This window comes from Lonchura striata, chromosome 3, assembly GCF_050655825.1.
Source record: "Lonchura striata isolate lonStrDom1 chromosome 3, ASM5065582v1, whole genome shotgun sequence".
NCBI lineage: Eukaryota > Metazoa > Chordata > Aves > Passeriformes > Estrildidae > Lonchura > Lonchura striata.
In genome coordinates, this window is record NC_140705.1 from 47033593 (window position 1) to 47056258 (window position 22666).

Below are 22666 nucleotides of genomic sequence, written 5' to 3' on the forward strand. Positions count from 1 at the left end.
TCCCAGAAAAAACACCTCCTTTGTCCCTCTGTGCAAGTTTCACACAAGACAAGGAAAATCAAGCCAGAATTTGGCTTCTGTTTTCCCATTTGAACTAAGGAACCCAAATAAATGAGTTCATAATGAATAATCTGCCAGCAGGCACTGCAAACATATTATTTACGCAGAAGCACACACCAGAATACCTACATAATCAAAAGTACACCTGCAGTTTTAATTATGTGAAAATCATGTTAACAAAGAGCAATGAAAGCATTGTGTTTCCACCTTTTTATTTTAAACCTTGTGTTTCATTTCAGTCTTTCAGAGCATTTCAGACCTAGAAGTCAGTTCTAAATCTGGCTCTAGAGGTTGGTTGGACTGATTCCAGGTTCTAGGCTGATTGAGAAAGCAAAAATTTTTTTTCCTAGCTGATGACCCCTCACACTAGGAAGAGGCAAAATGTCTGCAAGTGTTTCTGACTTTAGAATTCCCTGAGAGTTTTTGCTGATCTTTATTTCAGATGTTTAGCCCAAATATAATGTTAAGTGTCAAAAGTGATACCACCTCAAAGGATAAAGATTTTTCAAAAGTCATCTTGCTATCCAACAAAGCTAGAAGAACAGGAACAGAGTGACTATCAGTACCATTACAGAACTGCATTAAAACTGCAAATGGTTTTATGTTTAAAACTGTATTTTCTAATTGTGTTTAGCTTACAGTTTTCTTAGCCCTGATACAATTTTTGTGCTTTTTGGTGTTTAGATATAGGTTATTGAAGCTTATTCAACAGCCTCCCTAGAAAATTTATCTTCACTAGTAATTAAATTCTAATAACATGCTTTCCTACCTTCCTCTCCCTTCTTTCCAATGCTCCTTCTTCCTTCAAAGGAAGAAGAAAAATATATAAAATTTGGAGATTTTCTTTCTTTCTCTCCTTTAATCTTGTGGAAACCTTGTCTCTGGAGTCAGTGTTCTTGGCCCCTGTGCTTGGCAGAGGACACGGGTCACTATCAAAGCAGGGAAAGTGAGTGTTCTCTTACCTGCACATTTCTGTCTAAACATAGGCTGTCACAGTCAGCCTTAGATTTTGTGTCACTTCACAGAGGCACAATCTGGTGATCCCAGAGCTTCATATGGTTTATGCTTCCATGAGGCAACTCTCAAAACAGGCATACTATGGGTCTTGTCTTCCTATGGCTCTGTCATTTTGGACAAACCTACTGATTGGCCACAGAGATTTTCAGGATCACTCGTATTGGGAAGGGAATAGAATTTGGGTAGCTGAAGGTAATTTTAACATCTTCTTAATATCAACCACTTCATCAAGTTGGGGTCTATACATGATATCATCTGTGCTCATTGTTTTAGTTTACCTTTTTGCTTTGCGTGAGAGTCAAGTTCAAAAGCTGTCGACAAAGGAAGCCTTCTACCCTTCTAAAATCATATGAAACTGTTTATATGTCCTCTTCCTCAGATACAACCATGGTATCCTTGTTTGGGCAAAATTTCAGCAAGTAAAGGAGCAAAAGACCAGGACTGAGCTTCCTGCTAAGATGGTGATTTCCTCTATGAATGGTTATTGTTGTATGGCTAAAACTCTTTCAACTAGAGCTCCTGATAAACTTGTGGTGGCATTTTAAAGTTGCATAGCTGAGCTGTTCACTCCCTGAGCTGCCCACCCCACCCTGGCATTGTCAAGGACAGCATCATCTAAGCAGCTTACAAGACACCTCCTGTTTTCAGCTGGTCATATAAGGTAAACCAGCTCTGATTTCCATTTATCTTACTGTGTTGCAGAAATCACTGGGGCAATTCAAATGCTCCTTTACAAGAGATTGTGGACAATATCATCTATGAGACAGGCAAGGCACATAGCTAGAGGCTGTCTTCTGACATCTGATTTTAATTTACTGCAGTGATTTGGGCAGAGTTCTTATTTCCATGTACTTGCATTTGGGAGTACATGGAAATAAGATGGATGGATTTCCAAAAACACTAAGTGGTTCTGGAGCATAACTACTGTAAAAAATTAATCAGACTCGTAAGCCTAAGTCACTTTGGGACAGCTAAGAATTTCTCTGATCACAGTTAGAACACTTTTAATATCCTCCTCTCTTTGCCTTCTAGCATAAAGACAGTGTTTAATTTATGCTACATTTATGATGAAAATACACCCAATATTTCAAGCTCTCAAGATAGGATTTACATCTAATGGGAAACAACACAATGAAATCACTATTAAAGCAATATGTTTGACTTTTCTGGAGGGGAAAGGCAGGCTATCCCAAAAAAGTGACACAAATGTATTCAGCCTCCTCCTCATGATGAAAACTATCAGCTGGCTTTCAAAGAGAGGCAAACCCAGCCCTCATATAGCCTTAGTGAAATCAGTGACAATATTACCAGGATTGAGTATGGTTCTGTGTATCTTAATCCAAAGACTTTTAAAGATTATAACCATAGACCTACACTTTAGTCTGTGACAAATAAGGTTAGTATATTAAAAAACAAACAACAAACAAACAACACCTCAAAAAAACCCCAAACCAAAAAAAAAAACCACCAAAAAACTACATCACCCCCCCACCACTACCACAAAGAAGCTACCTGAAAACTCACCCTGTACTGACTGAAAATCCTGAAATCCATTACCCAGTCAACTAGAAAAATGAAAAGCAACTTACTTAAAGAAGGTACCTAATGAACTGATTTCTCCCACCTCTGAGCAAAGAACATTTAGAGGAAGACTACAAAATTGTCAAAACACAGACACCAGGCACCAAAGCAATAAGGAATAATTTTATTCTCTACTAATGTGCATTAGTTCTAAGCTCAAAGTCTTGCTGTGCTCCACAGCAACACAGAACTCTTCTAAATGTCCCAGCAACTGCCTTGTAATCTTGGGGCTGAGTAGAGAAGAAAAGACACACTGTACATGGACTTTAGCATTAGTGCTTGTACCCTTCCTTCTGTTTTTCCACTGCTTGCCTTGTTTCAAGTGTGTGGTCCATGACAGAAATTCACTTCATTGTTAGATCAAAGAAGACATTTTAGCTTACACCCCACAGGCATGTAGTTCACAGACAAATTATTCCCAGTTTCCACTTCTATACTTCAAATGTGTTAAGAACACAACATGAAAGCTAATAATAGTTCAGTGTGTATGCTATACAAATACAAATAATGAGGGCTCTCTTGATTAAGTCCTCTCCAAATCTCAAGCTTTTAATAGCAGCGGTAAATGTCTTGGTCTTCTCATGTAATTTATCAGCCTTGATGAGACTGAAAAGAAATTCACTCTAAATGTCTGTAAGTGATCCTTGGTAAAGTGAATCCACTGGCATTATACTCATTTCCTACTGAACTGTAGCTGACCTCTTTCTACTCCTCTGCAATGTGCAAAATTGGAAAACTTAAAAAAAAAAAACTGAAACAAACAAAAAACAAAACAAATAACAAACAAAATAAAAACACAGTTCCCCTAAGTCAAAGCAGAGATATGTGAAACAGACTGATCTAGAGAACAGATTTTAGTCTCAGGTCCTCTGATTTTATTTCAGGGAGAATGAGCATGTAGAGTGGAATTCCTCACCTTGATTGGCAAGCAGGAGAGACATCCTTCTATTCAAACACAACTCTTTTAATTCGGTTGTCATTGTGACCCTTGTATAAAACATCTGAAAGCTGCATTGACCTCCAAAAATCCTCATGATTCCCAAATTTTGAGTCACATTAGTAATCTAGAGAAGGGTTTCAGTGTTGCCATCTATATCTACGTGACTCACCTTTGGTTTCCATCACAATCAATGGTACTTCTGGTTTTGTATTTGTCTCATATTAACAGAGAGGAGTGAAATAAATCATGTGGCTCATGAATGAAAAATCTCTTCTTCTTCTTCTTCTTCTTCTTCTTCTTCTTCTTCTTCTTCTTCTTCATATGTTTTTTATCACCAAGTACCACCAATGAATGGAAACATGCCAGCTCTTAGGTGAAAAGATCACCACAGGGGGTAGGTAAGGGGATTTTGCAATTCCATTTCCAAGACCTATCCACAAAGGCTCTGTGGTGTTTGATTTCTATTACCACACCTACCAATGCCACCATTTCTCACAATCAGTCTACAGTTTAACAGTCATTATCAATCTTTTAGGGATTTCTGATGCGCTGGTTTGATGCATCATTTTTCAGATCTCTCTCAGGTAAGGATGTAGCCAGAAGGACTGAATAGATGGCCACTCAGAAATCTACATAGAGAATGCAGGGCCACATAAGCAAAGTCATAATATTTCCTTCTTCTTTTTTATCCTAAGTGTACTTTATTCAGGAAGCATTGTCCACAAAAGAGACAGGGTGTGCTCAGTCTCTTCTGTCTCTGTGAAATTTGCTTTGTATCGTATATGGTGTAGGTTGCATCCAGCTCTCAATACAGATGAAGTCCAATCCCTCTGGATTTCTTTTTGTGAACAGATCATAAAAACTGAGTTGGGTCCACCAGATTCAATAGGAATATTGCAGGAGTAGGACTAAGCAATGACAGTAAGCAAGTTTGCCCTTTGTATGCCAGCTGGATTGTTGTCCCTTGCCAATCAGTCAAGAGGGATTTATGCCTTGCTGATGAAAAGCAGCCTTAGCTAGTAAATCTGGTGTAATATGAATAAGCATCTGTTTATAGCTAGAAAGAAAAGTCAAAATGTTTCCTAATAGCAATCCCTTTAAAACCATACCCATTTCATTTTAAACCAGACAGAACCACAAATTTCTTCTTTATACCTCAAACTCTACTCCTAGATGACAATTGTCTCAAGGGTTTTTTTTAGTTGGTACTACCTAAGGATTATAGTTATATGGTTACTTGAAAGTTTGCTAAAACATTATTTAATACTTATTAGACCACAAAGCAATCTAGGTTTCAAGCCTTGCCAGCAACCTTATATGTGAAATGACAAACTGTTACTCCTAGGTGGTCACTCCTGCTTATGCCTACCTTCCACAAAATGATTATGTAAAATAAATGTACTACAAAAGTCCACATACAAGTTTATTGACAGGAATATCTGCCAGCCCTTCCCCTGATTGCAGTAACATAAAAATATTTAAATAATTGCCCTTGCATGGTGCACCTTCTTTCATGCTTTACAGATGAGAAAGCACAGCAAAGTGAAGCAAAATTATCGGCCCAAGGTCAAACAGGAAATGTGTGACAAAGCCAGGAACTGATCTGTAGATTCCTCTCTGCCAAGGTAGCACCTGTCTTCAAATCTAGTTCTGATTTCACACACTGCTAAAAATGCAATATTTAAGCCTTGATCATTTAAGTCCCTAGTGGATGAAAAGCAATACATATTATTATTTATATTTCTAAAATACAAGACTAGTAAAGTAAATCTTGTGCAGATGGTAAGTAGTTCAAATGTTTTATCATCATGCCTCTCCATCACTGAAGAAATGATGAAGCTGGAACTTGGTATGATCTGCTCTTCTGACAATGAAGGGAACAAAACACCTCCAGGAAGACAGTAATTTGATGTCCAGTGGTATGTGATGCACATCTCTCTGGCTTGTGTCACTCAGCTAGCTAACAAATATAAACAGCATTCATCTGCTAACAGTTAGCTCTGTCTAGACAGAGTGTGCTCTTCATTAGCTAATTGTTCACACCTCTCCTCATGGGCTGCAAGATGGCAACAGAAATAGAGGCAGAATGTGTGTCTGTGCAGCAAAATCAACTCAGTAAGTGAAAGACAGGCCTTTGGCACTGCACTCTTAACCTGACAGGTAACTCAGCAGTTGGGTGGCTTCTGTCAGGAGCTCTGCAAGTCATCATTTCAAAGTCTACACAACTGTCTGTGTCACGCATTTCAAATATGAGGAATATTCTGCATAGACACCTTAGCAGCCCTTTGTTGTTCAGGACTTGTCTCCATTTGTGGGTAATGGTGGGGAGGAGAGTAAGAACATTGTGAAACACTGTAGGACTCAATAGCTTAAGCTAAGTGTGATATGACATTGGTTTCACAGTTTTGTAATTATCAAAATGATGCATGTATATCACAATTCAGGATTGCTGTGCTTTTGCCTAGAAATCAAAGAAATACTGTGTAAATCCAGCTCCTCTAAAACATTACAGATTAAGGTACACAGTCTACAAAAATATTCCTCTTTATACAGGATTTTAGTTATACTGAATGGATTATGACTAGAGTTAGTCAGAAATTTCTCAGTGGAACAGTTCATTTTGTTAGAACAAAAGCATTTCATGGGAACATATATAAGTGAAACAAGGAACTTAAATTGAAATCTCCTAGAGTCTAAAAGGTACTGCTTGCTCTGGAGAAGGATTTTGTTAAAGCTGCTTGGTGCCACTAGGAGTAGCTCAGCTGGTCAGAACAAGATATTAATAATGCCAAGGCTGTGAGTTCCATCCCTGTATAGGCAATTCACTTAAGATTTGGGCTCCATGATCCATGCGGATCCATTGCAAATCAGAGTATTCCATGATTCTGGTTATTGAAAAACCTTCTGTTAAGGTAATAATTTTAAAAAACATTTTGACTTTATATAATTAAGCGTGGGGAGAACACATTGCTTACCTATTTTAAGATTGATGACCCTGACTTGCAGCCTGCTTTGGGTTTTACAGGTGAGTGTGTACATGACAATTCCTGCTGCTCATCTCACTTCTGACCATACCAGACCTCTGTCCTTCTCACAGGAGCAGTAAATACAATATATGCTGACTACTCAGCCACCCTCATTTGCAGCCACAGCTACCCACAAAAACCCTGCCAACTTCAAATTCCATCAGCCACCTTGGGAAACAGCACCAAGGCAAGGAAAGAGACGACACCCACAAGCCTGACAGCAACACGAGGTAGGCAGGTGAAGGCAGCAGTTTGTCATTAAAAACTCAGAACGGCCATAGGGGCTGAGGAAAAGAAGAGGGATGGAAAATCACTTCAAAATGTGTTTTATATATTCTGTCTGCTGTCTGCATTGCCACTATAGTTGTTGTACAATCAACTTTTAATCTCAGCATTTCATGTAGGACAATTTTTATGTCTCCAAGTTCTAGTTTTGTTTGTTCAGCATTAATACCTCCAAAACCTAAAGTAGACACACAGTTTTTCAAAATTCTCCCAAAAAAAAAAAAAAAAAAAAAAAAAAAAAAGTAAAAAGGCTGAATTACACCAAAGGACTATAATATTACCAGGGAGATAGGAAATTCCATTTTCCATTTTCATTGGTTGTGTCAAGTTTGGATAGGTACAGACCATTTTGAAAGAAAACCAAAGGCAACAACTATAACTGGAAAAATACATTAGTGAAATAGAGTAAGAGTCTTCACCAATCCATGAAAAGCCCCAGAACACTAGGACCAGATGCCTTTTGGCTGACTCACACACTGTCACAGCAACTGGCTGGCTCCTGGCACTTTTACAACCATCTGATTGAGTAGCCAGTACAGTCCTGTAGCAAACCTCTCAACAAATATGCCTCAGAAATGTTTATTTCAACACTCATGCTTTTCATGGGACTGTCATTTTAAAGCACAGTTAACTGATTCTCAGCCATGCCTGAAAACCACTTCAAAACTCTGTACAAATGTGTCATCGCTGTTTCTGCACTCACCATAAATGTGTCTTGAAACACATCCTCCACCAATAATGCAGCAAATGTATGGGGTTTTTTATAGAAATAAAATACTTCTTCTTAATATTCTAGTCAAGGCCTAAAACTTCATGAGTTTTAGGCTTTGACTAGAATAAACTATGCATGCCAAAGCTATCTTGGTACTAGCCTTCTGCTTTGCCACCTTGGTTGCCCCTTTCCTCATCTGTGGCTTCTGCACATTCTGCTTATTGTAATTAACTTTCTGTATTTGTGTATATGCATATATATACAACAGGCTGTAAGTGCATTTAATACACACTACATAAGCTGTGTGGTTTAGATAGATACAGGGAAATGTGCATTAACTCTGATCAGGAAAGCATCAGAGCAAGGCTATGATTATAATCTGCCCTAACATCACTATAATTAGTCCAAGTGATTCATTGTATGGGAACCAAGAAACTTAAATTGTACATTATTTTCAGCTCTTCAATGAAGCGTGAATTTTACAGGCTAAATATTTTAAAGGTTATGCTCATTTTATCATAATTTCCATTTCATTCATTTTTTTCTTTTAGGATGCTTTCTCCTAAAAATAAAGGGAATATTAAAAAAACCACAATTATGAAAACCAATTATTTTCAAATAGTGCAAGGCAGTGAGGCTTAAATAATACATCAGAATTCAATGAAATTAAAATTTATCTGATTTAAGCAGAACTATATTTGTTCAGTATTTGATACAATGGGAAAGTGCTTTTGGCATTCACACAAAGGCATATGAGAAACTGGACTTTTGTTATAGAGAAGGTAACTCCATTACATGCAATCTTACACAGTCAATATTAAAAAAAAATCAACTTTTTATAGATCTTGCTTTGGTCCAGCCAAACTGCATGAAGGAAATTCTTCATATGAAATTTTATTGCAGAGGTTGTGGTCACAGCTCCTCACAGTATATAGTTTGCTAAAGCCCTAAAATACCTGCTAACAGAGAGAATTATTAAAATAGTTAGATGTAATAGAACAGACCTGAATACTGTTCCAACCTGCAGAGTTCAAACCGATTTCAAGAAACCCTGTAATCATGGATGCTGGCACTATTGAAAGAGTCAGAAGGTTATTTTTTTACCTGCTATAATAATTTCTCTCTAGCTATTTGCTGAAGCAGGCATAACCTTTGTTTAAACACTGATCTTCTTTAAGAGCAGAAGTAAAATATTCCAAATACAGACTCTATGGACAATTTGTTGAACACGTCAGGGACATCACCCAATAATGGACTTTTCCTTCATTATTTGATTGCTTCTAAATCACCATCTGATTTGAAGCCAAATACTGAAGTGTGTAATCACAAGTCCATATACCTCTGTCCTGATTTGGCTTGTCTTTGAACAAGAACAGCCTCTATCCCTCATTATACTAATTCTCAATTTCAGAGGAGAAGCCAAATATCAGGATAAACATAACTTATCTTTTATTAATGGAAATCCCCCTTTTGACAGCTGGAACACTGTGTGTGATTGATTTTTAATAAATTTAACAAAGATAAGAACAAAATTAATATCATTTGTAGGGCTGGCCTAAAACTGGCTAATTCAAGTGCCTCAAGTGAAACAACAGAGTTTCACTTTAAGGGCTGACAGCCTGTAACTTATACTGAAGTCAGACCTGATCCTCATTGTTACAAGAAAATATTTCCCAGAAAGATAGGCATTGTCCCTGGGGGTTCCAGCATTGCACACCATTCTCTTAAGATGCAGTTGCAGCATCCCTCTCCCACCCTTCTCATATCTTGTACTTTTAAAAGCTGAGAAGACTCGATCATGCAAGGGAGATTTAAGACCTAAACCTCCTGTCTGGTAACTTTAAACAGAGTGACAATCGCCTGTTAGCAGACAAGTGCACCTTTTGCTTTGACAAATTCTGCCTTTTTTCAGTCCAGGAACATCTGTGCAAAATGCTTTAGGTTTCACTGAGTATTTGTCTTAATAGTGTAAATTCTTCCTGCTGTATTTACCATTCTATGGCAAATTAATACTACAAATCCTTTATAATTAAGATTTGGTTTTCAGCTTAATTGCAAAAGAATGTAGTTACTTTATCTAGAAAGATTATATTATGCAGCTTATGTTTGGCCAATAATAACAGAGGAACATACCCTGTATTCCAAAAATTGACCAAACAGGAGCCTACAGCTTATTTATCCACTGAGGGTTTAAGCAGATTTAATGACTGCACTATAGGACCTGGTTCAGTTAAATAACTGTACATTATTCAAACACACCTAGATTCTTTAAAAAAACAAAGTGGTCAGACCAGCTTATCATATGTTCATAAACTGTCATAAAATTAAAGCAGTTTACAAACAATATGTGGACTAGACTTACATAGTAGAAGGCAAAAAAAAATCTAAAATATGTTCCCTGTAAAGGTTTCAATTTCATCTGGATTAAAGCGCAGCTTCCCATTCCTAATTCATATATTACAAATTCCATGCTCAGCAAATTATGTACTCAGTTTGCCAAGTACTTCTAATCACCACGTTTTGGAATGTGCTTCTCTGTTTATTAATGGTCTTTAAAAAAACAAACTCTGGCCCCAGCACCTTTCCACTGAAGCCATTAACAAATTTGCTCTGATTTCAGTAACATATCTACCTTCTTATTTTTATGCTGTATGTGTATTTTCTAGAATTGCTGTATTAGAAAATGTCTGGCGTGGAATATTATATCTAAGTTCAATAAATTAGCTCCATATTACTCTAAGCTGCCTTTATGCATTGTCATTTTTATTGCATCTATCATTTTATACCACTTTAGTAACCATTTTGCCATGTGAGAGCAAGTCCTGGGAAATACCTGACTCAGAAATAAGACAGAACTTGTACCAGAACTCAGAGTAGGTATGTCACAAAACCTCAACACTCCAAAAATGTTATGTTAAAAAAGTACAAGCTTCTTTGCAGTAGCTCTTGGAAACAAGACTTTTCTTTACATTGACAAGCAATTTTAAGCAGCAAGATATTTGTGGGAGCTTGTCAGTTAAGGGTTGGGAAAAAAGGGTTACGTATGACAAATTCCTCATTTCAAATCATGCAAATAATTGGCTCCATGGGGTGCTTATTCTAGACAGAATTTTCACAACCTTCAACAGGGCACTTATAGATTTAAATTGTGAGGCAAAACAGTGAGAAGGGATGAGGAAGTAAGCCCTATAGAAAATTGAAGAAATGTTAGGCCTGTGCATTTTGGAGTGGAAACTATTGAAATTGCAATCAAATGGAAGAAAACATTCAGAGAGTTTTTTTCTCATGAGTTCTGTAATACATGATGCTCCCATAGGCAAAAATCTTTTTAAAGCTGCCATACTGCAAACCTCCCCAGATTATTGCTGTCTCACTGAGGTGGCTCATAAAATCAAGTTAGCTGAGCAATTATAAAATAAATCTATGATCTCACAAGGAATGTACTGGGACATATTCACTTGCTACTTTGTGTTGCTGGAATAATGCTGAGCAGTCCAATGAGCAGCTGAATGTAGCTGAATCTGAGCTTCTAACCCGAATTAAGGACCATTTCATTGACGGTTTAATCCATCCATTATAGCTATTTATGCCAAAGTTTGGTTGCATTAAAAATGTACTGTATTGGGGTTCAGTCATATCTTGAGAATACCATTCCCTATGGAGAAAGACTCCATATTTTGTTGAGTTTCTAGAAGTGAGCACACGATCACTTGGCATTATACCAGGGTCTGAAAGCACAGAAAAATCCTGCCCGTCTCTAAGATGCAAATCTTTGGTTCTCTGGTCATTATTGATGAGAAGCAAGAAGGAGAGCAGTTGCAGGACAGGGAGAGTAAAATCTAGTTTTTCCACCTGAACATAAAAAATATGATCTTTAAAAAAGGAGCATGTGGAGAGCTGAGATTCCTGTGTTTGGAAAGAGGTATGGGAATAACAAAGTGCTGCAGTGTATCCTCAGATATTGCAAAGAGGAGACCCTGCATTGGAAGGGGATTGCACTCTTCCTCCTTAGGCCAGCTCTCCTTTCAAGAAGAGCTGAACAGAAGTTCCCTGAGTGTTGCTGGACTTGTGCAGTAGTGTAAGCATTTATCCTTTCCATTTTATCCTTCAAAAAGAAACCAGGACATAAGTGTGTATTGATTCTTTTGGGGAACTGACGTCCCCAGAAGAAAAACAATGACAGAGGGCATCCTGGAGTGAAGGCACAGACAGCTGATCTACCTTCTTGCCATGGTCTTCAATTTTAATTTAGTTAAACATCAATATTTTGCCAAACCCCCAAAATCCTTCAAGAAGAGATTTTACTAAAAGAAAGATGGCCTCCTAATTGTGTTCTGAGGACCAAAGATTCTAATATAGATTGAAACCTTAGGTCATCTTGTCTGATTTACAGCCTGGCTTATTTTCATACAAATCAGGCAAATTCCTACCTAATATACAAAAAAAATTTAATATAGACAAAACATAAAAATTCATAACTGATAAAGTCAAAACTTTATTTCATTCCATATTAAGATTGATCTGATTTTGTTTTTCTTTCAGGGTTTGGTTTTTTTTTTTTGCTCTAGGACTGTGAACATATATGAGTTCAAAAACATTATCTTTTTTCTTCTCCTAGCACAGACATGGCACTAGGAGAAATATGACGTTCCCTAGAGAAAGTGCTTGAGTAGTGTGATCATATCTCTGTCCCATTTGTAATACTACCTTCCTAAACTGACCATGTTCTAGCAATCTGTGGTCAGAGGGGCTTAATTGATCTACAAGGGTCACTAATTGATTTGCCCCATTTGTAAGAATACTTCACCATGTGTTTTTTCAAGTCAATTGGAAATCAACAATAGTCTGTGTAGCTCAGACACTGCTCCCCACACTGCTCAATGTGTATCTTTAAACTACAACTATACCATGGGGTAACAAAATATTGTAAACTCTGGGAAGATAAAGTGAGGTAAGGTCAAGAAAACACCAAGATAAAGCTGAGACAAAGGATTGTCCTCTCAGATTCACTCACAGATTTCTTATTTAGCCACTCCTTGTATTTCACACTCAAGGATGTAAGAGATGTGATGATGATAATTCATCACCTGATCCAGTGATTGAGAATTCCTCTGCTGCTGCAGGGAGGAATGGATTAAATGACCTTTTAAGGTCCCTTCCAACTCAAATCATTCTATGATTCTGTGATCTTACGTTTAGCTAAAAAAGGCATTATGCTCACCCAGTCCGTATCACATCCCAGGGCCCCTTAATGGACTAATGAACTGGACTGATCAAACACCTTAGGTAACCCATAGTAATTGTTTGTCCTTTTGACTAGGTTACCTTCCAGGGAAACTGCCCAGTAATCCATGCAGAATTCCTGTTTTATTTGCCCAATGTGCATTCTTATAATTTTCCTACCACATGGGTTCTTTAAGAGTATGGCATACTTTAGTGCCCAAATTATTTTCACTTTGTTAGAGAGTTTTGACATATAGAAGAGAAAACCAAAGGCCAATACAACTTATCTTTCTAATACAAGTAAATCTAGAAAAGCCAAAAAGTTACTTACCTTACCTAAGATGAATCTGCAAATGCATGTTCTGAATGATGCTAATAATTTACCACTACTGCAACTTCACAAAATGAGCAGATCAAGCCTGCTGAATGTCAGCATCTTTAAGATTAATATAAATGTTCACATCAATCAATGGTATTTATCTTCTCCTTCCACAAAGAAAGAAAAGATGAAAGGGAGAAAATGAATATACTGTGAAGACTAGATTTAAAATGAAGGAGAGCTAAAGAACTGATCTTTAAAGTAACCCAAAAATTCTTAGAGAACATTCCACTCTGTGTGTAGAGGAATTTCAAAGCAAAACAAAATAATTTTTTTATCATTTTCAGAATTATAAAATGTAGTGTCTGACCACATTCACAAGAATTCCATTCTTTTATATTTTATGTTCCCATTATTGTGCATTATTCCTATAAGAATCAATTTTAGCAGTACTGATGGTTTAAATTCAGCATAAAAGTAAAATTCAGCAAATATCATGGCAGCATACCAACCATTTAATGTCAGGTTCCCTTATGTTCAGCACATTGTCAAAGCTCCCCATCCATCAATTAGACAATTTTGGAATATATTCTTTGTAATTAAAAATAAATCTCTTGTGATAGGTATTAATCTGTTGGAAGGATTGCCCCTTCGTATACCAACCTCAATATGAGTACTTGTATGTGCATTTTTTCAGTTTTCTGGTATTACTCACTATCTTCATAATTAAGCAGTTTCTTGCTATGAAGGATTTGCACTTAATGCACAGTTATGCACGTGGGCCCATGCAGAGGGACAATCTATTTCCCAGCAAGGCTACAGAACTCTCTAGAGTCAGCCCGCAAAGACTCTAATCACAGGAGCGAAACCTTAAATAAGTGTGAGGAGGCCACACCAATTAAGATAGGAAACAGAGTGTTTAACATTACCCAGGGGCTCAGAAGGAAAAGAGGGGTGACATGAAAAACAGAAGGAATAGGAATGCATGGGTGGAATGAGCTGAAGAAGACATTGCTGCCATTGCAGACAGTGAGAAAACAAAGAAAATACCTGGGGCCCCTGGTGATTTTTAATTCTTGCCTGCACTGAAACCTCTCACCACCCTGATGACAATCAGTCAGCGTTTTTCAAGTTACTCTCAGGACAGACCTCCTGAAATCAGTAGGGCTGTGATTTTGAACTGTACTCACAAAATCTATGAAAACCTAGCATCATACAGGCACATAAATGCATAAATGCTGCTGTATAGCTGCAAATATCTATAAAAGGTAACACACATTTACCTTCAGCTCACTATAATTAAATATACAGTATCTATATACTTACAGCTGGCATCCAGGGCAAATCATTACACTCTGCTCTCATTAGAGTAGCCCTTGCCAAAATAAGCTGGAGAGCATTATCTTCAGAAAAATACTTGCTCTTGAAAATCACACTTTTAGCTGTTGTATTCCTTGGAATTTGTTTGATGTCATGACAATTTAATTTGAATAGTAATTCATTCATGGCAAAATAGCAGCAAAAAACCTTTAAGTCATTTAGACCTAAAAAACATACAGCCACAATAATTTGTTTCAATATCTATTTGTTTGTTTTAAGGCTCTAAGACAAAAGTTTTCCATAAAGTCTGATTGCTTCATCAAAGCAGCACAATTTTGAGCTATCTACCATCCTACACATTCTTGAAATTACAGAATAATGAATGGTATTACCACAGACTAAGGCAAGTATAATCTACAAAACATTTTTTGGGTGAAATATATTTATGACTCGTTAATGTTTACTGCCATATACTGTATACTTCAAAGCACAGAGCTGGTCCTGGAAAGTTTTACAGCATGAGGTGTGAAATCTGAAATACCACAGGGACAAACAGGTCAGCCCAGACTTGTCTGAATCCACACAGCTCACTGTAAACAGAAAGGATTTTCCATATGAAAATAAGTAATAGCAAAAATATTGTCATGCTCTATTGCTTATGTTTAAACTGTTATGTGGTGAGTGCAATCTTTAATAATGTAGTAAGCAGACAGCCCTCTGATTTTGTAATTTAATTCCATCTTGCTTTAGTTGGGGTATCCTGCTCTGTGTATACACAAATGCAAGTTTTTTTTCTGGAATCATAAGGCAAGGGGGGATTAAACAAGGGCTAGGAAGCTGGCTAGGAAGCAGCGCTGTTCAGCTTTTCCTGTGTGCATCAAGACTGTCAGTCATTGCATCAGTGGGACATGGGTGATATGAAATCATATCATCACTGGATCAGGGTCACTACACTCCTAATTTGTAGAATGACATTTGCAGCAGGTATCATTTTGGACTCCTCAAGTAATTTATATATAGTGACAGCTTCTGCTTGCACACTGACTTTTCATTATCTCCTTGCTTTAAAACTGTATAACAGTTTCACTGGACTTCCTAAGTGCTTGAGCTATAAAATTTAGGTGAGGATTTATCTTCTCCAGCTTCAGCATTTTTCACTAATAACATTGATGCCTGGCAATCTCTTCCAGCAAGTGCAATGAAAACTGTCTGGATGTACAACATACAAAGTATTCTTGTACAGAAACATCCTCTCAGTGCTCATCAGGCCAAAAGCTATTTCCTTTCTGTTTACTCACATCCATGGAAATGAATGAACACTTCAGTGAAAGAAAAGTCTTCGTCTTAAAGGGAAGCCTGTAATGAAATCTTGTTTTATGCTCTTTTTTTTTTCTCACAATCTTCTATCCTAACTCTAAAATATAATTCTCAAAGTATACAACATTTCAGGAATACCTGCAGGTATGCTCTAAAGAAATGCCATTGTCTAAAGCGTCTTGGTAGTGTTGTTATATGTGTGAACTGAAAAGTAAACCAAATGCAAAATAGCCTATGCTGCTCATACTGCTAATAAGAAAATGTGAATATATACACAATACTCAGTATTCATAGTGTCTGAGACTGAAAATGTGAAATAATTAGGCCAAAACAATTTGTTTTAAAAAGAGGCTCCAATTTCCTGTTGTTCCAAACAGAGTATGTTTTCCTAAAATAAAAAGTTACTGCAATGTTCTGCTTCTGCCATGTTTTTCCTTTTTAAGGTCAATTGTTGAAATGAAAACAGCATCCTGATTTCTTCTATATGTGAAAAATATATGAAAAAGTGGTACCCATAGTGGAATTTCTCAGCTTCTCTAGTTAAAGTCAGATGCTTAAGGCTATTTAATACAATTAGAGCCAGATGCTCTCAATCACGTACAAAATTCCTTTGATATCCATGACAACTAAAAAAGATCTTGTATTCTATTTATAAAGAGTTTCAGAAAGTCTGCTTTTTAAGGCTAACTTCTAACTTTCTAAGGGGTCTCACAAGGAAAAATACATTTTCCTTCAGGGTTCATTAACATTTAGCACTTCTCCCTTTTTTTTTTTTGACGGGGGGAAACAATGTAGAGCACAAAATTAACAAGGACAAGTAAATATTTTTAACTTCTTTATGCAGTAACAGGGAAAACACTAATAGGTCAATATCTTGTGACACCCTCATGGAAAGTGTAGTTTCAGACAGAAAAGGTCACTGATGTAGGCAGGATGCTACTTAACAGGATGCTGCTGTTTTAGTTGTTATAAAGAGAATTTGTCTTAGGAAAATATAATCTCCAATTAAAACTGCTAGGATAAAAATAGAAGTGGAAGCCACACGGTTGCCAGGCTCTTTGCTTTAACTTTCATGGGTCCATAATAATATGAATTCAGTAGAATAACATCAGTGCAACTCTATGTAAGAGAAGGCTCAGATTTAATATGCCTGCTGGCAAATAAGGGAGAAATAACTACTAGAAAAATAATTAACAGAAAATAAAAATTCATAAAGTATAAAGCACCATCAGGTAACTAAGGGGTCAGCTCTGGAAAACATACAGATTTTAATGAGTTATAATCTCTCTAGAAGTTTACTTTGCTCCAGTGTCCAAGACCACTTCCCCCAGACAGCAAAACCAGACCATGTAGCTGTGTCATGGCCATTTCGTTGAAAGTCTGGCCTACTTTGATGGATAGTGAGGGCAGCTTTATCTAACCTGTCAGACTGGCAGTGCAGTGTCTGGAGTTCCCAGCTGCTGGCTCCTTGCTGGGGAAAGAGGATCCAGCACAGGGGTCAACCAAAGAGCTTGGGGCAAAAAGTGTCCAAAACTGCCATAGGGAGACCAGGCGAGTTCATCTGCCAAAGTTCTGTAAAGCAGAGATGCACATGAACATGCAAAGCCCTCTGTCAATGGTGGTATGCTTAGAGATGCTTCGAGCTGCTGGGCTCACACCCTGCCCAGCTTTGGGGCCTGGTGTATTTAACTCCAGAGAGAATTCCTCTGTAGATGCTAGTTAGAATCATTTCTCATACTCAGTACTAAGGCAGCAATCACACTATAGCAGATGTTATAAAACTATTTTAGAATCACAATAGATTTAATTAAGAGCATTGATTATGCTTAATTAAGTTCATGATGGTCTTGGAAGGTTTTTTCATGGAGTAGATTCTGAAATATGTCTAAGGTGATTATCTCCAAATAACTGCATCTCTTGCTCCCCCATACTGAAAACTACAGCAATATTTATTCACTAAATCCAGAAGCCATTAATGTGGTAGGGCAATTATAGTATTTATTCATTTTAACCTGTAGCTCAGGGATTGAGGAATTTGGAGGCTTATGGAACATTTTAAATGCCACATTTTCTTTTGAGATAGACAGTTTATAAAACACTTGGAATAAAGTGATTCCAAACTCCTAGGAAGGGTAAAGCATCAGACAAAAATATTTGTGTCTATCAGCTCCAAACATATCATTGTAGAAGAATTACAACTATGTCTTCAATGAGATTTTACAACTAGAGTTGATTAAGTTCCACAGTCTGCTTATATGAGTTGGAACTTTCTAAGGGCAGGAAAATGTGTTTGAGGGAAAATAAGCTCAGAATTTTAAAGAAATTTCACTTAAAAGAGGAATGTGTTATGGGCTTGTTCTGAGCTTTCGGCTTCATTTTCATTTTAGAATTCCATCCTGAATTTTCCTGTTTTATTTCTAGATGTTCTGTGGGAAATCTAAAACCAGCCCTGTCACATGGCATCCCTGCTAAGGTCCTGCCCTGGATTCACATCCACTGCATGAAGTCCCATTGCTTCAGACTGATTTACAGAAACCACAATATGACCTGCTGCAGGATCACTGTTTATTTGACTCAAGGCTTCTCACAGATACCTTCATTCTTTGACAGAAGGATAAACATAGCACGCTGGACATGTGTTCCCAGCACAACACACATAGCCAGGTGCGCTGCCCTTTCTGGGTAAAGTCATAATCTCAGAAAAATATCTCTATCCCTTCTAACAAAATTAAGAAATACTTCAGTGGGGCAGTAATTTAAAAAATAAAATGTTTTTATATTACTGCTGGGAGAGGAGAGAGAAAATCTTATACTCTGTCTTGTACAGCCACACACCATGCGAAAGAGAAGGAACAAATGATACTGTGAAATTGCCTAAAAAACTGTAGTTTCCCATGAAACAAGTAAAAGTTGGTTAACTTCTAATTTTTTCTCTGTAAAGAAATAAGAAAAATGGTTACTAGTTGCTCAGCAGAGAAACAAAAATGAACATTTCCACCTTTTTCTTTTCAATCTTTTGTGCTCAGCTGAGAAATGGGAAATTCCATGGTTAAAACATGTAGCATGTACAGAGAAAGGAAGGAAGGTCTCACAAGAAGCTAGAGTGAACTCAACCCACTTCAACAACTGGAGAGAGTATTTGCTCACAAGTTTCAGGAGGTGCCATTTGCATGTCTACAAGTAATAATTCACAGGAAAGCACAACTTATCATTAAGGTGACTGCTCCCAGAAAAAAAGGTGACAGGTCCCAGAAAGATAAAATGTTGCCCATTACTTTTGCACATCTTTACTACTGCCACCTTGAAAAGGAGCAGTTGGTCAGTTGCCTTACATACCAAAGTGCCAAAAGTGATTTTGGGCAGGGAATCCATTTTCACAGAGATACCTATATTAGCACTGAGTTAAACTTCTGAGGGACAGACCTTCAGAGGCAGAGCTGTCTCAAACATTTCCTCCATACATTATCCTATCTTTTGCAAATCCTCCTTACAAACCACAGGCTCTCCCACATTCAAAGCACAGGGAATCCATCAGCACAAACCCCATCTTTGGAGCCAGACATCCAACTTTTAAGCTTAATCATCATTATTTTGCTCAAGTCCCATTCTGGATCTGGCCCATTACACTTATATGCAAAAGTATTTTGTAATTTTTTAATCAGAATAGTGAAAAAAATAATGAAATTTTTCCTTCAAAATGTAAGCAACAGAATATTTTTAGTATTTCAAGAATGAGAACAACACACATAACTGTGGGAAATAAATTGAATCATGTTTTTGACATAACCCTCTGAGCAACCTAAGGCACTCCCTATGTCTGATTTGGAGTCAGGATGAGTGCTTTATGCCAAACTTTATCTTACGCTTGAATGCGTGTTATTTCACCAGCATTCTCTTCTATACTCCTTTTTTCTCTCTTTGCCAGAAGTGACTATATAGTGTGGAGGCAGTGAAGAATCAAAGGCTGCTATCCTGCAGAAGGGTTTGTAGTAAGAGAGACTAAAATGCATAGAAAAGTCCAGGGGAGTTAAAGGATTTCTTGACACAAGGACCCAACAATACACTTTAATTCAAACCTTTTAGAGGAGGAGGCTGACCCTTTCCTGATAATGGCATTGAAAAAATTCACACCTTGAGACCTTTTAAGACACTTAAGAATTGCATATATCAAAGTTCACCTTCCTTGTGGGACCACCTATCAGAGACCTTGCGCACAACCACCTCTGCTTCAAAAGCAAAATGCCCGTCAGCTCAGAGGTACCAGACCACAAGGTTGAACTTATGTCAGCATAAATCCTATTGAGTTGAGGGGACTACACATCCTTACACACCCACAGCTCTTGGGGAACTAGTCTCAAGTATTTTAATCAGATGACCATGAAATTTCAGCCATAAACCCTAACTACATGTATTTCTGATTAGGTCTCTGGTACTCTTGTAGGTTATATGATGTGATTTCATTTGTATAGAAATTATGATCTTCAAAATAACTGACAAAAACTGGTAAAAACAGTTTTAGGATGCTGGAGATGTAGCTCTGGAAATGTGTTGTGCTTGCAGCTTACTTGCTTCTGCCTCTATTAAATGTTAAGCTCTCTTTAAATCCTCTTACTTCATCGCTCCATGCAATTCTCACAGACTGCATGTCTCTGAGGCTGAATCAACACACTCAGAGAACTTTCCTGTAAAAATTTGACACAGATGAGAGTGAAACAATTACATCTTGTGGTTTATGTAGAAACTCTTAAATTCGCCAGGCACTGTAGTCAGCAGTGGGCAAGGGTAAGAGCCCACACTTTCTAAACTTGGAGGAAATGTATGATTATTCAACAGTCAAATTCACACCTGAGCTCTACTTAACATGTCTCAGGTAGACATATAAAGACTATTTTCTTGTTGCTTGGGGTTTTTTTTTGGTTGGATTTTTTTGGCTTTTTTTTTGGGGGGGGGGGGGCTATTTTTGGGGTTTTTTTGAAAGAGTGAAAACATTGCAGTGTAGACTACAAACAGCACTATGAATATTTACATCTCCAATGACCCTACAGTCTTTCAGGTTCCTCCTGGCCTTTTGGCTAAATCAGGATTTAAGAGAAGACATACCCAAAATACATTTGGTTCAGTGTACCTTGCAGAATAAAACTCAGCTTGTTGTGTGTAATTTAAATAACATAGGCCCAGATTTCACTCTGGAATTTGTGCTGGAGATCACTGACTGTTCTGACAAAATTCCTAGAAACAGTCACTAAGGTTATAGGAGTTAAGAGATATTTATGAGGTTTTTGCTTCTACATCACCTAAAAATACAGAGCTGAGTAACACAAACACTGACCTTAATAGGTTAAGAAGGGACCATCTGATCCAGCCCATCTTCCCAGCAATCACTTCTGCCAGTACCTGTAAAGTCACAAGGAGAGATTAAATTTGTAATACTGCTGAAGTCTTGTTAACTATCTCTCAGGTACATAAATCTGCATCAGAAGCTGTGAGTTCATCATAACAGCAGCAAAGATTCTGAATAACAGCATGTTTAAAGGAGTTTTTTTTTGTTATATATTTTGAATTGGAACTCTTAAACCTGTTCTCCTGAGTTGCAAAATATTAGAGATGTAGGATGACCTTATGAGTCACACTAAAAGTGACTCAGCTAAGGGAAGCACTGTTACTATGAGAGTGACAGGTATCCTGGAATGCAATTATGAGATTCCCTGACTTAATGACCATATTCCTATTGCCATAAGAGAAGCACTCTCAGATGGGAAGTGCACCCATGCTCACCACCACAGCTGAAGTCTTATGATACAAAATACCAACACTCAGTAATGCTGCTGGAGCAGATTTACTCTCCGTAGTGATATCTCTGTGGCAATTAATTTGTTTAAATATTGAAAACCAGTATAAAAATCACTGGGCTTTTCTTACTTTCAAAGGGACTTTTTGTTGCTATGGCTAACAGAACTGGAATAGCAGATAATACAAATAAATGCTACATAGGAATATTCACAGTAGATTTTGGCCCTGGAAAAGGCAACAGAAAATCATAAAAAAATCTATCCTTAACTGAGAGGGCTCTGCTCTGTTTCTTGTGGAAACTATTTTGCAGCTGCTGACCATTTCTCTGAATTAACAACAGACCTTTATTTCTTCTTGGTCTGACAGATTGTGTATGCTGGATTGCTCCATAGGATTTTTTCCTATGCATCGTGGCAGTGCATGTGTGCATTAAATTTCTGGAGTGGGAGGGGCAAAGCCAGTCAGATATCATTTTCTGAATATTGTATTCAAGGAGTTTTGAAGATTTCCAGCATTGCACAACAATTATAAACCAGCTCAACTGACTGCAAATTTTATTTTGCATTTAACTGCTCTGTGAACATACCAAAGAAATAACTGGCAGCCTGTAGAGTGTCAGATTAAATGACTGGTATTTAAGCTTTAAAAATGGTCATTAGACTTTCCCATTAGCCTTTTCTATTAGTTCACTGCACCAGGACTAGCAGCAAAGGGAATCCTGGGGCAGGCATGTTGCCATAGTATCATATTTAGCAAGATAACAATTAAATCTGCTGAAGTAAGCTATTCTACTCATCAGCGCAGTACCGAGAGTGAATGAGCAGAGCTCCCAATATTGATAACTGTGAGTCCGAAGAAATGGATATTTTTATGTGTATGTGGAACAGATAAAGAATTTGTCGTACCACCACCCTGACTCATCCCCAGGACATATCAGTGGCAGGCTCCTTATCTGTACTGGTCAGAACAAAAAACTGTATTCAGTATTGAATTTATGTGCTGGAGTTAAACAAGCAGTCCATTTCACACGTCTCACAATGACACAGATACTACAGTGCACAAATGCTTCTACCAAA

At 37.4% G+C, this 22666-nt stretch overlaps 1 long non-coding RNA gene across 1 annotated transcript in view; it reads right to left on the bottom strand.

The window, feature by feature from the left end:
• LOC146767884 (uncharacterized) overlaps positions 1 to 21176 on the bottom strand; it is a 30952-nt gene extending 9776 nt beyond the window's left edge. Inside the window, exon 1 of the long non-coding RNA XR_014953718.1 lies at positions 21130 to 21176. This is a non-coding gene — a long non-coding RNA (uncharacterized LOC146767884). The remainder of the gene's footprint in view (positions 1 to 21129) is intronic.
• Between the last annotated feature and the right edge of the window lie 1490 nt (positions 21177 to 22666).